Genomic DNA, 16,555 nt, shown 5'->3' with positions numbered 1-16,555 from the left:
ACACACACACACACACAAGCCATCCACCCCAGCTTCCTCATAGTACTGCAGTAAAACAGCCGCTTCCAGGTTTTGAATTTGTATTGCCATGACAACAGCAGGCTGATTCATATTCATAGCCTCTCTGTATAATAAAGCATGTGACATTATACTATAATTTAATTTCCATAACACGCAAGAGAGGAGCGTCAGGCTTCTGAGCCAGAATGCTGAGCTTAAAAGAGAGGGTGATTAATTTTCAATGAAAGGTAAAACTGGCAGGTTAGACCTCCTCGTGGGCAGGTAACTGCTGCAGTTAATCTTTGAAAGCCATGGTGCTTTGTCCACCAGTGGAGATATGAAAACAGAACATTGTATTTTGCTTCTTTCTAGTCAATTGAGAAGATAGAGAGCACGCTGTCTGAAAAAAAGAGAAAATAATGCTTCTGCTGGCACTGATACGCATACTCATAAGAATGTTATTTCTCCCTAAATCTGTCTGAATGTTCATGTACCTGTGACTTTAGACAGAGCGTATTAATACACAGCAGTGGGGGTCCCTAGCGAGTTATGAGAAGAAGTGCCGGCTCACTGAAACCTTCTCATCCTTGGAGAGCGCTAGAGCCTACTGAGGCTGCCATCCATAGTTCATGCACTAGAATAGTGCCTTAGCCGGATGAGCCACCCAGAAACCCTGAACAATACCATTTTCAAGCTGATAATATATACAGTGCAGGCCAAAAAAAAAGGCCAACCTTTAGTTTAAAAAAAAATTATTTAAAACTTTTGGTAGAGAATAATATATATGCACATTTATTGAATAACTAACAAGTACAATTTTTTTGAATTTCTACCAATAATAACACAAAAGAGATTTTATGAAAAAAGGAGTTTAGATAAAAGTAATCTTATGCATGACTTTGCTCAAAATAGACTCCTTTGCCTTTAATTACAATTTAATTAATTACTGGAAGTCTATCCAATCATTTGGCAAAGTGGGAGGTAGAAGGGTAGGAGGGAGGTGCACATATATACACATATACATACATAGAGAGGGAGAGAGAGAGAGAGAGACAAAAGCTCAACAAATTGTAATTTGTTTCATGGGCTGAATTGCGGGATATCGTTTCACATCTGTGCATGTGTGAACACACCCTATGGTTTGCACACATTTTGAGGGTCACTAAAACGACTGCTCAAAAATCAGTTTGCACATCAAAACTGATGAAACGTGAAAAAGCTCTTCAGAATTAGTGTTGCTAAATAAAAACTCACCCAAGTTTAAAGATTTATAATTTATATTAAATTATCAGATATATGAGGAACATATCATTCGTTTCCACACAATGTTACAGAAAGCAGGAGCAAAAATGCCAAACAATATTAAACATCAGATTGCTCAGCTTTACATATGTAGGCTGTTGTAGCATAGTGAAACAGCTGTACGTCTAAACTGGATAAAAACATGTAGTCATGTTTGCTCTATATCCAAAATATACAGCTGTCCCCTACTACACCAAGATAACGTGTTCCATCAAACTTCAATTCCCACAAGGGACAATATGACATTTATAAAGAGATGAAATTACTTTTTTTGTAATGAATTTTCCTATTAACACTTGATGGGAAAATAGTCTGGCCAGTCTGGTAGTTTTACTGGAACAATGTAACTATACACAGAGACATTTGTGGCCTCTGGCTCTCTGACCAGGGGACTGATCTTCCTCTGAGTCCTGAATAAACCTGACCAAACCTCGCTACACAGGTTCACTCAAGTTTCCGGAAACATGAGTTTCCATCAGGCTAAAATGAGTAAACAATCCATCAGCAATATCTGGTGCTATGGTGACAATCAGTCGTCTGTCAAAGGGGTCATTAACCTGGGTGAGAGCTATAAATGGCTTGTCCATTATCAAGAAGTTCAAAGTTACTTTGATGATAGCTTCTTAGCCAGGAAGAGGATGTGAAACAATCGTACTAGATTGTACTGGATGAGCGGAGAAAAATGTGGTTATGAAGACTAGCTTTCATGTCTACAGAAGCCACAACACAGAAAGGAAGCAGAAAACTCCTGAAAGACTTCAAGAATGATTCTGGTATCTTTCAAACCAATTGATCAAGAATGAAAAGGCCAAGGCAGGGCTGAGTGCAAATCTGTTCATCGTGGGGGCTTTATTTAGTGTCTTTTGTGACTTGGAAAGCAACTATAAGCTACACCATTGCTGCAACATTCTCTATTTATCATTTCACACTTCGCAGACAACCAAAGTGTGCAAACAGCCACGGTTTTCATTTCGCTTGACACCCATTGTTAAAATTACCAGCCTGCACACCAGAAGCTCGTTAGAGGTGCCTTTAAAATAAGCTCACCTGAGTTAGCTGAGTCCAAAAAGTATCTGCGGATAACATGCACAGATGGCTTCAGGAAAGCAACCCAAGTAGTTCTCGTGCTGTGACTTTTTTTGGTCTCCTGGAAGGCCAAATTACAGCTTATTTGTTGTTATGGCCAGAAATCTGCTTCAGCAGCCTGGTGAGAAGTAGAGACAGCAATGAGAAATGCAGCAAAACTCCAGTTGGAGCTCGGACATCTCCACATTTACAGCTTCTGTCCTACCTGAAACAACATTATCTTGATAAGACTATTGAACTGCTGGCTTGTTCAATATAGTCTTTCAGTATAATCCCAGTTTACATTATCATACACAGAATTAACAAATGTCCCCATAACACTATACTCATATAGAAGAGAGAGACACAAATGCATGCACAACACACTAGACAGTATGTATAATGTATGCATGTACACTATATAGCCAAAAGTATGTGGACACCTAACATCCAACAGCCCTTGACTGAATCCTTCTCCTTGCTCACATCTCCAGGTAGTGTGAGCTTGGGACTCTAGGGGTGAGATGCCCTAAGAGGGGAAAATCATGCCCTCCCTGTATTCGGCTCACAGCTCTTAACACCACATGGAGCGCTAAAGACACAGAGAATTCTAACATGCAGAAAGCACTTTTAGATTAGTTTCTGAGAACATTCCCACACAGAAACTCCTTGCATTGCATTTTCATTCTTCATCCTCTAATCAGTCCATACAGCATAACAGTAACACTGATTTACTAATCAAATCCTTGCAAGAGACTCTAGTGTTTGATTAGTGAATCAGTGTGTAACTGCGGTTGGAACAGCCTGCACCACACCGGCCCTTTCTGGATAAGATTGAGACCCGCTCTAAGACTATACAAAATCTGAATTAACAAAGGCGTCAAGTCCTGCAGAGGCGACGAGAAACTCCCCTCCCACAGTGCCCTGTAATTGGGTGGACCTTGTGCAGTCAACACTGTCCTCGGCAAACGGCCAATCACAAGCTTCACTAGAACTTCGGCGTCTTTTTTTACAGGAGTGCCGGTGTCTTTAAGAGATCATGAGCACAGACAGCCTGGCTGTGATCGACTGTATTAAATGTCTATAACAGTTTATAAATATCCTGGCAGTGGGACATCTACGCAGAGCGACGGCAGCGTGCCAGACTGTTAAACAGCCCGAGCCGGGCTCAGGAAGGAACGAGAATCAGGAGACAGGTGTGAGCGTGCTCCGCGGGGCTCGCTGACACGTCACTTTTCACCTCCGTTATCGCTCCAGCCTAACAGCCAGCTGATCGGAGGGACGTGTCATCCGTCAGGCAAAGGGGAGGAGAGAGGGGCTGCTTCTCCGCTGATGGGTCGGGCCATCACGCTGGAAGCTCTCGTCAAACTAGCACGGCCATAATTGCTCACTGTGTGTGCAAACGCATACAAACACATTCCAAACACACACATTCTTACATTCACTCACTCGTACACATGAACATACACACACACATACACACACACACACACACATATGCGTGTACCCTGATTTTTACAGCATTCGTTTTTCAAAGTTTACTTTGAAACATTAGGGGAGTGCATCCCCCCACAGGCGGTGAGGTAAAGCTGGAAATGTGGTGAGGCTCTGTCCCGGTGTGAAGATTCATGCCACTGAAGCGTTGCCACTGCCTCTGTTCTACCTGAACCACCCAAACGCCAGATGCTACCCACCCCAAAACACAGCCCAACATGGGGGGTTCTCACAGTATGGAAGGGTGGGTGAACCAGTGCAGCTCACCACCCATGTCCCTAACCTACCTACCTCCCTACTCCCTACAGCTACATCCTCACATGCACATAATGTGGTACTCTGGTAGCGCATCTGGCTAAAGAACATGCCTTTGGCACAGTGACATAGCGGTGAGAACAATGTTCCCTCTAAGCTGCGCGCGTGCGCAATCGCGCACTGCCCGCACATTCTCAGCGCACAAGAAAATCTATCCAGCGCATAAACAACATCAACATAACGTATTAATTCATATCTAATATTAGACCTAATCTAATCTAATTAATTCGCCCAATAATATTGTTTTTTTGTTTCTCACTCAGTGAGTGACAGGTGTCCAGCCAATGATACGATACGGTTCACTTACGGTACGAAGCCAATCATGGCATTGACGGTGCTTGCGTCTGGGCCCTGCCTATATGCGCCGTGCAGGTTAGCTAGCAGGTTAATAGATGCTAATACAAACCCCGCATCATGGCGAAACGAACAGGCAGCGACACATCCACTCAGCAAGCCACAGTAAAAAAGAAATGCAGTTCTTTTAAGATGGAATGGCTGTCGGAGTATGTGCAAATTGAAGAAAAAGCGGTGAAATTGGGTGAGATTTTTTCTTTTTCAAGTGAGAAAGGTCTACTCTGCAAAACATGCAGCGATGCCAAAGTAGCAAGTGAGTTTTCAGAGGGAAAAATGTGGACTGAATGGAAGCTGGACTATCTCAAGCGTCACGTTCAGCATAAAAGTCATTTAAAAGCTGTCGAAACTGTACGAAGACTCAAGATGGGACAGGGGATTGGTACATTATTGCGGGAGAGCGCAAAAGAGCGAGAGAAAAGGAACGAGCTGTCACACAAAACAAAATCGGACCCTGAACCATTGGAGAAGTGAGAAGGACAGACGTGAAAAATAAGGTAAAATTTAAGTCAGATTTGTGCATATTCTAGTGACGGTTATTAAGATTTTGTCTTTATGGATATTAATCATTAAATGTTGTTACTATTAGATCATTTATGGGTAGTAGAAATGCCAAGAAAAACTGTGTAATTAGATATTTTACAGACAAAGTGTTACAGGAATTTGCACTGTATCACAAGCTACAGCACAAGTCATTGTGCAAAATGTGAATGTTTTAATGTAAGCAAAATGTTATGTCTGAAAGGTGTATATGTCTCATATCTTCCAGAACAGGACCCTCAGCCAGGCAAAGCAGGACTCTTCCCATGGCCAAAGCAGGACTCTCACATACTGTATAACATCTACACATCCCATTTTTCAGATTTTTGTCTTTTTTTAAGTGGACCAAATTACTTATTTAAAAATAAAGCGTGCATATCTAATGTTGCTCACAGTAGTCCTCAGTTTGCTCAGGGAGCTTGTGTGTATGCCCAGATACATGAAAAATTAGAGGGAACATTGGGTGAGAATGTCATTTTGCCTGTAGAATATAGAAAGCCTTTGGTCCAAGAATGCACAGGCGATGCTTGTTATGTCCTACCACCTGTGGAGGCAGTGTCCCAGCGCCTGATTGAACCCAGAGGCACATTGCTATAACAAGGTTGTGCCTGTCATCCAGGTCCAATCACACAGGGGCCACTGGCACACCCCCCATGTTGAGTACACATAAAAGTAGCTATTCTACTGCAAAAAAATACTGCATCTTGTATCTGTTGAATATTTCCTCCGCCCATGTTTTCCCATGCTTCTTCTGTTACAGGCATCAGGTCCATCACCTCATCGCTATGGGGATTATTTTATCCCATTGGGTAATACCCATGGCATGGAGCCCGGTTCCAGGCATATTATTGGCCATACTTCCCATGCCCGTGAAGCTCCACCCCCATCCCTCCATAAACATTCAAAATTGGGCATTGTACAGGAAACGGGACGGTTATTCATCGCATGATTTTAGTTTTAGTCACAGTGCACTGGCACCACATTCAGAGGGACTGATACAGTTGGCAGGTGCTGACAGTAGAAGAGATAGACAGAGTGGAGTCTGAAATCGTTTACTGTTCCAAGGGGAACACAGCTGACAGTAATGAAACTTCGAGCAGAAGCTAAGCCTGCATGGCTTCAGCATGCCATAATGTCATATATTTTCCAGGTCATACATGCGGCTATTAATGCTATGCCATTCTCATTCATAACAAGTGGAAGTAAACTCTCGAAATGGACTACTTGCTGTTTGCAGTGGCTGAAATAAAAAGTGATTAAACAAAAAAATGTGATGACCATTTTGACTCAAATAACAACCTATATAATAGCTTTCAATAGCAACGTATAACTTATATGACCTGCATACCCGTGGTGGCAGTGTAATATATTGCTTCAGTATATATATCCAGCTGTATAAATGGATGCAATGTAAATGCTATGTAAAGGTTTTGTAAGTCGTTCTGGATAAGAGCATCTGCTAAATGCCTGCAATGTAATGTAATTTAATGTAATGCATACAGATACAGTGCTGTCTAAAACATTGACATGTTCATGAGAACATAAATTACTCAATTATTTATTTAGAAATTGACAAGCATAATCCCCAGTTAAGCAGGGGAAAATGAAGTGTGTTTTTCAAATGTTGCTATTCAAAAGAAAATTTAGATCAACTCAAACTTGATGACCAATAGAAATCATCCAAAACTTGCAAAATGTCAAACTGAAGCATTTATGTCCACGCATGAAAATGAAAATTCATATCCATGCATGAAAAATATGAAGGCATCAAATGTAGTCAGAGGTGGGAATAAAATGTATAATTAATGCATAAAACCAGAGATATTTTCAAATGGAACAATCATTGACTGCCTGTATGTGTCTGCCAAGCTGACTCATACACATTATATGTGGGGTGATTCTCCCATTAGAGCCCCATGTACCCAAGAACACGATTCAACAGAAGAAGCAAATTTACCATTAGTTTATGAGCCAATCAAATCCCAAGAATATGGCCTGCTTGTGCTGATAGTCCAATAAGATTCTGAGTCTGGCAATTGAGGCCAGCCCTCATTCTAGAAACAAGATAGAAATGGCTTGCTCTGTTTAATTAAGCAAATCTGAAATTATAACATTTATTATGCCCATTGAAATAACATTAAAAGCTTGACCTGTGTTAAAATAAAAAATAAAAAATAAAAAACTTTTTGAACTTCCTGAGTTTTTTCACCTCTTCCACAGAGAAGATTTGTTTTCAGTTCAGTTTACCCTAGAATATTGATAAACTTTTTCTGATGCTTAAATTGGAATTGGCCTGAAGCAAATGCTCAAAAATCCACGGAAATATGAGAAATCCCAAGTGACTGACAATCAGACAATAACATAATTTCATATTTCCGTCATAAGCCAAGGGTAGCCCTCATGAGAAGGTAAACGCAACAGCCCCGTAGACACAGTCTGATTATTCCCCACAGCAAGAAATATCTGTAGCTTCTTCAGTCAATCAAAATCAAATATACACTCTAATTAGGAATCTGATTAGATAGAAGAAAACAGAAAAAGAACTGCAGCAATGAATCTGATGCAATAAGATATTTTCACAGCTATATTAAGAACTGTGAACTGTTGACAGATGGCACTTAACCAGACCAGAGGATCACAAGAGTAGATTCCGTGCCGTGAGGTAAGCACAGCATTTTAAATTCAAATCCTCACACCATGGGGAAATGCCATTGTCCTGTTATGCGCCGCTTGCCCCAATTGAAATATGCATTAGCAGGATTCCATAGCATACTGTGGAGCAGGTCACCACAGTGAAACCCCACGAACAGCTGTGCTATTTTGTGCTCAGCATGATGTAGCTTGCAGTTCCAGTCCAGTAGCAATGGCACACAGATGCAAACCCCCTGCAGGTTCACTGAGGGCCCTGGGCCTACCAATGCGGGCAGGTTCACCACAAATACCTGCGTGGCTAGCTAGCTGCTGCTAATGATCCAAGATATAGACGTCCTCGTGACATCAATGCAAGCAGTGCCTGAGAATCGAATCTCCTCCACCAGGTAGATAAATTCAGAACAGGCTCCTCATTTAACATTACGGCTTCCTGGAACCAGCAATACTACGTACAGTGTACTAAAAATGAAATAAGGAGTTAGCAGTCACTCAACAGCAACACAGTCAGCAATAGGGGACAGCACAGGCAGAGTGCTAGGTCTTGTTGAGCACTAGGGTTGCCAGATTTAGAATTTGACAAAGCCAGACACCGTGCATGCACAACCATGTGTGCAAACACACATGAAAAGTTTGGGGTGGGTGCTGTTGGAAACGATCATAGACTGAGCAAATGGGGGGAGCAGGTGGGGTTTAAGGAGATAAAATACCATTTTCAATCATATATTGTCAAGCTTACCATCACTGTTGCCACAATATTACAATATTGATTGCCAACATAATAGTCGATTTAAAAGCAATTTAAAAATGAACATATAATATGATGTTGTACATTAATTTTATATTAAAGACAATATGTGTGACGATGGTGTTTTGACTGCGAACCGAGGGAATTCTGTTTTCCATCGAAAGGACAATTATCAATAGAAGGTCTGAGAATGCCTGACTAAGTAACCTCTAGCCTCGAGCCTGTGGATGTGTAAAACACATGTGGGCCATAAGAAAAGGCTACACACAAGCCATGTTTTGGTTTGTAAAGGCAAATCATTTTTCAGCTACGCCAGGTTAACTGAGCCACGGAACATTAGGATAATAAAGGGGAAGGCTCTGCATGAAGGCAAGCAGTGGGTTTTGTCAGTATCAGGGTGCTGGAAAGAGACAGCTAACTCTTTCTGTATATTTTTGCACGTGACATTCCTTGGATGGTTAGAGTGTGAACTGGGCCCCGCTCTGTTACTCTGTTACTGTTTACATTTTCACTGGAAGGGGATGGGGCCTGATACATTGAGAGCCATTCAGATGGACAGGAGTGGAAAGGAGAAGAAGAGGAGATTGTGGAACAGATGGATATTAATGGGAAGCAGCCATAGCATGCTATAAAAATAAGGCAATGAAAAATAACCACAGTTTGTAACAATGTGGACCTTAACTGATTTTGTATTGTACTCCATTCATAAACTTTTACACTGACTGTGTGTGTATGTGTTTGTGTGCGCGATTGTATGTGCATGCATGCATGTGTGTGTGCCTGTGTCTGTGCAAGTACTTAGAGCTTGGCTATCGTCACCACCTAAACACAATAAAATAAGAATAACAAGCATGATACTCCTTCACTCCAGCAATTGTTTCCACTTGGAAAACACTGAAGGACACAAGATGAAGAGTTCAGTGCATAAATGGTGTGGCAACTGATGACCACAACCAAAAATCAGAGCTTTCTGAACTATATAAATAACACTGTTTTCAACAGGGTTTGGACTATGCTGGGTTCTCATTAGTTACTTTATGCTTCATGCATTGATTAAAACCATTGATTACAATAATATAATCAATGTTGTTATTCCTGAGAATTAGGCCAATATTTTTTGTAGATTTGAAGCTTCATTGCAGACTTTTTTTTTTTTTTTTTAATGCTGTTGCACTGTAATTTCAGCCCAGAAAAAGGGGGAAATTGGCAAAGATCTTGACTCAAAAATTTCATGCATAAACTAAACACTGAAATGGAAGTTTAGAATGTTTCCTTCAGGGTGGGAAGAATTACCCATCAATGGTTAAAATAAAACAGAACCAATATAAACCATTTACAGGTCATTTTAAACTAACAAAACGACGATTTGGCGGAACAAGACTGGGTTCACGGGGTTGAGGTCAACGTGTTCTTTTCATAGAGCTTTCTTTAGCAGGACTTTAAATCATATCATATGTCACGGACAGAAAAAACTTTATAATCCCAGCAACAATTTACTGCCTTCCACTTACATGGGGAGATAACTGATCTATCCTGTATTGTACTTTTATTCAGAATAGAAAACCCAAAAACACAGAAACAACAAATTCACTGGAAACAAAATTCACATTTTACCTACACAGATGTGTAAAAAGTAATGATCTTACAATCCTGAAATGGCTCGACATTAAGGATACATTTGTGGCTATTAACTACTACTGCAGTGTTATACCACCTGGGCAGTTCTCTCAAGTATGGCATGCTAGGAAATTAAAAATGAAACATGCCAACTGAATTTTGTATCTCTGAAATAAATGGGATAAAATTAACCAGTAGATTATTCTTTTAACCCTATTTCAAAATGTAATAGTTTTTTATTTTATCTGCAATTGAGTTCAGGCTAAAATATCTTTCACACCACAAAGTTCAGCCTCAACAACATAATGATTTCTGTTTAGTGGGTTCCTATGTCTCTAAATGTAGCTGTATAAATTCAGAGCTATTATCAGCTTTCCACAAAAGAAACAGACAAAGAAAGAGGGGGTTTTTTTCTGCATTTTTCCTGGTCAATGTATACAGCATGAATAATGAAGACATTTTTAAAAATGTTATACTGGTAAAACGAGAGAATTGCAGCATCCCTAAAATTAGCATGTTTGGGTTAATGGACATGTACAATATTTTAGGGCATTCCAACGTTAGACCGCAAAAATATGGGAGGAGAGAATGGAAATATATACATATGACCTGCTATGTATTTATGTGATTTATCATGGCTGGTGGCCATTACACAATCGGAATTCCATCTGTTTTTAACATCTGCAAAAAAAAATGGGTGTTAACTTCTTTCCAAAACAAGATCAACACGGCCATTCATAAGAGGAGACATCGTCAACATGTTAGAGGATTTTCCTAATTTATTCAGAGAATATTTTGCCTGGCACTGTGAAATTTTACTTCAAACAGCTTTAACATTTCAGAAGTCTAGTCATTATCCATTTATATTACAAATGTTATCGAATCGGATACAATTAAAACCAAGGTCCGTATGACTGTTTCAGAGGTGAGGAATAACTGACAGTAAATGAAACGCCCTATAATGTGTGCGCACAGGTTTTTTCTGCACCTTCTAATATTAATTAAGGAAACACATTTGCCATGGCAACGTGAGACCAGCCACATAGCCACATGCAAAAACCAAATAGCTGACCATACCGACCAATCCGGTGAGTGCTCATTATAACAGCCTGTGACCAGGTGGCTGTTTCTTTTCCATTAACCACTTGGAGCATCAAGAAGATGAGGCTATGTCAACACACCAAGCGAATTAGCTGAACACATTTAACATTAAACACTGAACTCCATGAATCCATGGATCCTGACACCTCTCAAAAACCCAACTTCACTAGAGATGGAACAGCAATGTTGCTTTCCTGCCATATTAAGACGCATACTAAAAACCGACTGCGTTTAAGTGAACTCGCTGAGTCGGTGCTCATTTACATAAACAGTCTTAGTAAATAACCCGCTAAATTGAAATCATGCGGCGACGCATAATTTTGCGGCACTGACGGTAATTTGGGGCATGCTTAGTAAATATGGCCCTTAAACCTTTTTGCCAAGGCTCATGAGGATACATTTGTGAACATAAGTATGAAGAACTGAAGATCCGTTGTTTGTCCAATTCAAGATTTTAAGGTAGTCCGGCTACTCATTATTTTAAGTAGAGCCACCTTAAAAAAGATTTTTTACAGTGATGCTCTATTCAAAATTGCTTACAGCACCATTCACCCCGCACAAATGTACCTTTAAGTACCTGAATCGTTCGCCCAAAAGTATAAATCAAGCAATCGTGCTGAGCCTAACAGGTCCCCGATGGCAGAGTGAAGGCTAAGCCGAGGAAGAACTGCTGAGTGGGCGAAAGGCAGTTTGCTCCAGTAGCTGTTTCTACGCTGACCCACGAACAATGGCAGAACCCCCCACGCTCCTCGGAGAGTCACTGGGATCAGCAGGGCTTAGTGATCACACCTGACGGCAGCCCCGCACCACAGCTGTGTGCAGCCCACTCTAGCCTGGCCCAGCACAGCCCAACACAGCCCCCACACCGCGGCTGTATGCAGCCCACTCCAGCCTGGCCCAGCACAGCCCAACACAGCCCCCACACCGCGGCTGTGTGCAGCCCACTCCAGCCTGGCCCAGCACAGCCCAACACAGCCCCCACACCGCGGCTGTGTGCAGCCCACTCCAGCCTGGCCCAGCACAGCCCAACACAGCCCCCACACCGCGGCTGTGTGCAGCCCACTCCAGCCTGGCCCAGCACAGCCCAACACAGCCCCCACACCGCAGCTGTATGCAGCCCACTCCAGCCTGGCCCAGCACAGCCCAACACAGCCCCCACACCGCAGCTGTATGCAGCCCACTCCAGCCTGGCCCAGCACAGCCCAACACAGCCCCCACACCGCGGCTGTATGCAGCCCACTCCAGCCTGGCCCAGCTCAGCCCAACACAGCCACCCCAACACGGCAGTGTTCTGTAATGAGACCACAGAAAAACGCTCAAAACCCCCTGCTGACTTGGACCTCATGAATAATTCCGACTCAGTCCTTCACCCTGGGAGCAGAGTACGAATGTAACAATAACGGTTGTTAGAATGCCATTCTGTAAACCCCCTACAAATATCACAGCAGTTTTTCGACCGTGACTGCTGCACCAGCAACGGCAACCACAGAAGTGTCATTAAAATTGACGTAAAGATTTCAGCTCTAACAATGGCAGATAGTATAGTCCAAATATTAGATTTGTTTCAAGCCTTCATACATCTAAGACCCTACGCAAGATATTCAACAGACCAATAACATTTCCTCATATGGATTGAGTCCTTCATTGTGTAAGAAAGGACTACATCGCTTCATCAGGGAGTAACAAAAAACTGCCAGATTCATATAATTGCTCCCTTAAAATTGAATTTATCCAAATGGCAGAGAGGGGAAAGTGAAAATGCAAATCATGTACTTGCATTTTGTATATGCTGTTTAACCCCCAGGCAAGTTGTCCGCTGACAAATCATCAATTAAGGTCTCAGCTGGGCCTGAATTCCAATTGACACTGTCCTCTCTGTGACACAAAGCTATGTTTTTACAGCTGTAGCACACATGCATATATAATCGTTACGTAGTTGCCTGGGTATGCATATATACAGTACGTGTGTCAGAATTCTGAGTTATGGGAAATTTGTTAAAAAATGTTCTTGCCTTAAATTGCCTTGATTTCTGAATCCAGGCAAGGGGGTGAAAAGATAATGAGAGATTCACTTGAATGGAATACACATAGATTGTAAATGAATCCACATTGTAACAAAAAGGGGGGAATCGTTCATTTAAGCCTGAGAGGGATGAAGAGGACAGCTTTCATTTCCATACCTGAAATGCAATTAAGGCATTCCATTCTAGTAGTCAATATTAGTCTTTTTAAGAATTAATATTCAAATATTTCACACAGATATTAATCCTGGATATTCACAACTATTTGGTGTTCCGAGTCAGACCTACCTAACACATTTTCCAGGTTTGCTTACTATAGGGAAAAAGCAGATTTGGGTTTATCAAGACTGGACAATGTATACCATCCTGTTATTGGGACAGCACCACTCCCCAAGAGTAAAATGTGAATGATCGCTTCACATCATACAACTCTGAGACGGATAAGTAACTCATAATTACACTAACATGAACAAGGGTAAGCTTCAAGACAAACAAGTCAAAATAGTTTTCTCTGTAAGTGTATGCATGCCAGATGAAAGGCAGCATGCCAGATGAAATTACATTTGATTACATCAGACAAGCCACTGGGTAGATAGTGAATAGATAAATCATTTGCCTTCACTTCAGTGTCAATATTTAGCGGGAACGGCAAGTGATTGGTTGAATTCAATTTTTTATTTTCATTCTACAATCCAATTAACTAACCCATCTCACCACGTTTGAATCCAAACTGTTCACCACCAAACCCTTCACCACACCTGTCCTCATAGGCCTCCTCCTGCTGCTGATTTCTGACCCCATCGTCCCTCCATGTTAACACCTATTTTTAGACCTCTACTCACCATTGAAACAGTGCACTTCCGCTGAGATTCTCACACCTCATAGTCTGTTGCAGGACCCGCAGTTGGAATTAAGCAATCAGTAACTAGCTGGGACTGTGGTATGTAGATCTGGGATGGTAGCCGCTTCGTTGTATATTGATATACAATCTTTTAGTCACCTATAGTCTATGTTAATATCAAATATCTTTGTCAACCACATATTATTATTATTATTATTTATTTTATTTTTTTTAATTATTATTATTGTGGGGCCCAATTAAGAGAGGGGCAACATGCAGTAGCCTATAATTATTACATGTAGATTTTGCAACCATTCAATAAGGAAATCTTAACAATTCTGTACGCAGAAAATCAGCCATGTGTTTGCAAAACAGCATGCATAACCACATAAAGAGCAACTGTATTGGGATTTTAAAGAGCCTTTAATGCCTGCCTTAACCATTTACAATACACGGTTCTGCAAAAGCAACAGATAAGAACAGCAGTAAATTGCTACTGACAAAGCAAAGTCAATGACTTAATCAAGTAATCTGTCGTAAAAAAAAAGGGAATGCATAATAACATCAATTTGAATTAGCTGTGATATCTGCTAACAGTATAGTCAGGTGTAAATTAATATGGATAAAAGCCATAAATTAATCCAGCAGGATTGCACTGTAAATTAACCCAAACTCTCATTGTACTGTATGTAGTAGGCATGCCTCAACTTACTATTTAAAACTTGATAAATACATTTATTATTTTATTTTTTATATATAGCCTATAAAACACAACAGGTAAGGTATTGGTAACTGCTTTGGAATCCCTGAAAAGGCTCAACAACAAATTTACAAAAGGATAACTGTCATTGTATAATATGCAATGACCTCCATGAATGATGAGGGACCAAATTTGGGTTTTTTTTGGGGAGCTGTAAAAGCAATCAAATCATTGCACCTCGAGTGATGATACATTTATCCCGTATAATCCGTTGCACTCAAGTGCAATTGTTGGCTACATTCTTTGGCATTCAAATAAAAGCAAAAATTACCTCCAGTATACCAGTGGCAATTGAACTGGTTGAAACAGAAAAACAACTGAAAACTTCAACTGTTTTAAACTGTCACAATCCAGTTGCATTTGGAAAGAGAGGTCTGACATAATATTCCATTCGTCTTTGTGACAGTTCTCTCAAATGTCAAATAGTGCTTAATTACTCTAATTAAATTCATAACAATCAGGAGATTTTGCATCGAATTTGTATAAAAAAATACAAAAAAGAGGCTTAAATGGCACAAAATCTTACTTTCAAATATTATTTTACATATAGCCCAGACTACTTTCTTTTCACTTCGTAATCTGTCACTTATGTATGGTCCTTAAATAGTAGCCTACCCTTAAGGCACCGTGAATGTCCAAGACTGTTGTCTTTGAAATTATACGCAGCGACAGAAATCAACTTTATATAGACTACTAATGTGGAGAGTCCAAGTCAAAAAAGAAACATGGGCTAGTTCATAAATTGTAGATTGTTACACCGGTTTGATTATCGAGAAAATTCACAAATCGATGCATTTGACGAAATAACTTTCCTAATAAGGAGCTAACCAACGCTCAAAACAAAAAGCAGCGCATAAATCCAGTTATCGTAACGTTTTCTGAGTGCATCAGAGGAAATAGCTCTAATGTAAATTGTTATAAGTTATAGCCTGCAACCTCTATAGCGTAAAAATATTGTTCATTACTTTTACATGCATTAGAGATCGCCAGAAATCTACTATTCGTAGGACCAGTAGAAATATGTTAATAAAATAAAATATGCTGACAACAGTGTTGAATTAATGAAGAAACATGAAACGAATGTATTTCGTCTTCAATAAATAAATAAAAATCACTACAAAGGAATCAGTCATCTTGCCACCTTAGTAATCCAAATTTGCGTCGTAATTTCCTCTCTTGGTGGTTATGAAAATGCACCTCTTCAATTTCCCCTCTTCTATTCTCTCTCTCCCCCTCTCTCTCTCTCTCTCTCTCTCTCTCTCTCTCTCCCTCACTCTCCCTCTCTCTACACCTCTGGCCCTGTCTGTATGAATAATGTCCTGCCTTTTCCAACGAGACTGAAGAAAAAAGATGCCGTAGTGTTAGGCTAGTCGGTGCTGTGACATTGAAAATGAATGACTGCCTACCTGAATGCCAATCTTCATCAGACTGACACTGAGCTGACAACACAGCCTATACTTCCCAGCACAGCTAGTGACGTATACCATGTAAGACCCCTCCCTCCATCCACTTTTCTGCATGCTCAACTCCCCCTTCTGCCCTGACGGTTGCCACAATGTATGCAGTGCTTCCGTGGCCGTCGTCAGTCGATCCATCCGCGGAGTCCGCAAGCCCCCTGGCGGAGTGGTTAGTAATGCTCCGGTATCTTTTATCTTTTGCTGTATCTGATGAAGATATTCCTTACTTCGATTTTGACGAAGGCAGTGGACAGAAAAGTCACTGTACATCAATGAAATTGTATTCCCTCTCTT

General features: G+C 40.8%; 1 protein-coding gene and 1 long non-coding RNA gene across 3 annotated transcripts in view; one reads left to right on the top strand and one right to left on the bottom strand.

Annotated features, from left to right (window-relative positions):
* The window catches only part of LOC135236090 (homeobox protein PKNOX2-like), a 57,911-nt gene extending 41,634 nt beyond the window's left edge, over positions 1-16,277 (bottom strand). Inside the window, exon 1 of one of the 2 annotated variants that reach the window (XM_064302273.1) lies at positions 16,211-16,277. The gene's annotated coding sequence lies outside the window, so the exon portion shown is untranslated. Of the gene's footprint in view, positions 1-2,349; positions 2,518-16,210 lie in introns of those variants that run through there. The other variant, XM_064302274.1, reaches the window with a different exon arrangement.
* Positions 4,261-5,455, top strand: LOC135236613 (uncharacterized). Its single transcript, XR_010324629.1, has 2 exons — positions 4,261-5,024; positions 5,297-5,455. It is a non-coding gene; the product is annotated as an uncharacterized LOC135236613 (long non-coding RNA).
* Positions 16,278-16,555: the final 278 nt, after the last annotated feature.

This window comes from Anguilla rostrata, chromosome 12, assembly GCF_018555375.3.
Source record: "Anguilla rostrata isolate EN2019 chromosome 12, ASM1855537v3, whole genome shotgun sequence".
Taxonomy (NCBI): Eukaryota; Metazoa; Chordata; class Actinopteri; order Anguilliformes; family Anguillidae; genus Anguilla; species Anguilla rostrata.
Note: the sequence above shows the minus strand (reverse complement) of the source record. Positions and strands in the feature narration are given on the sequence as shown.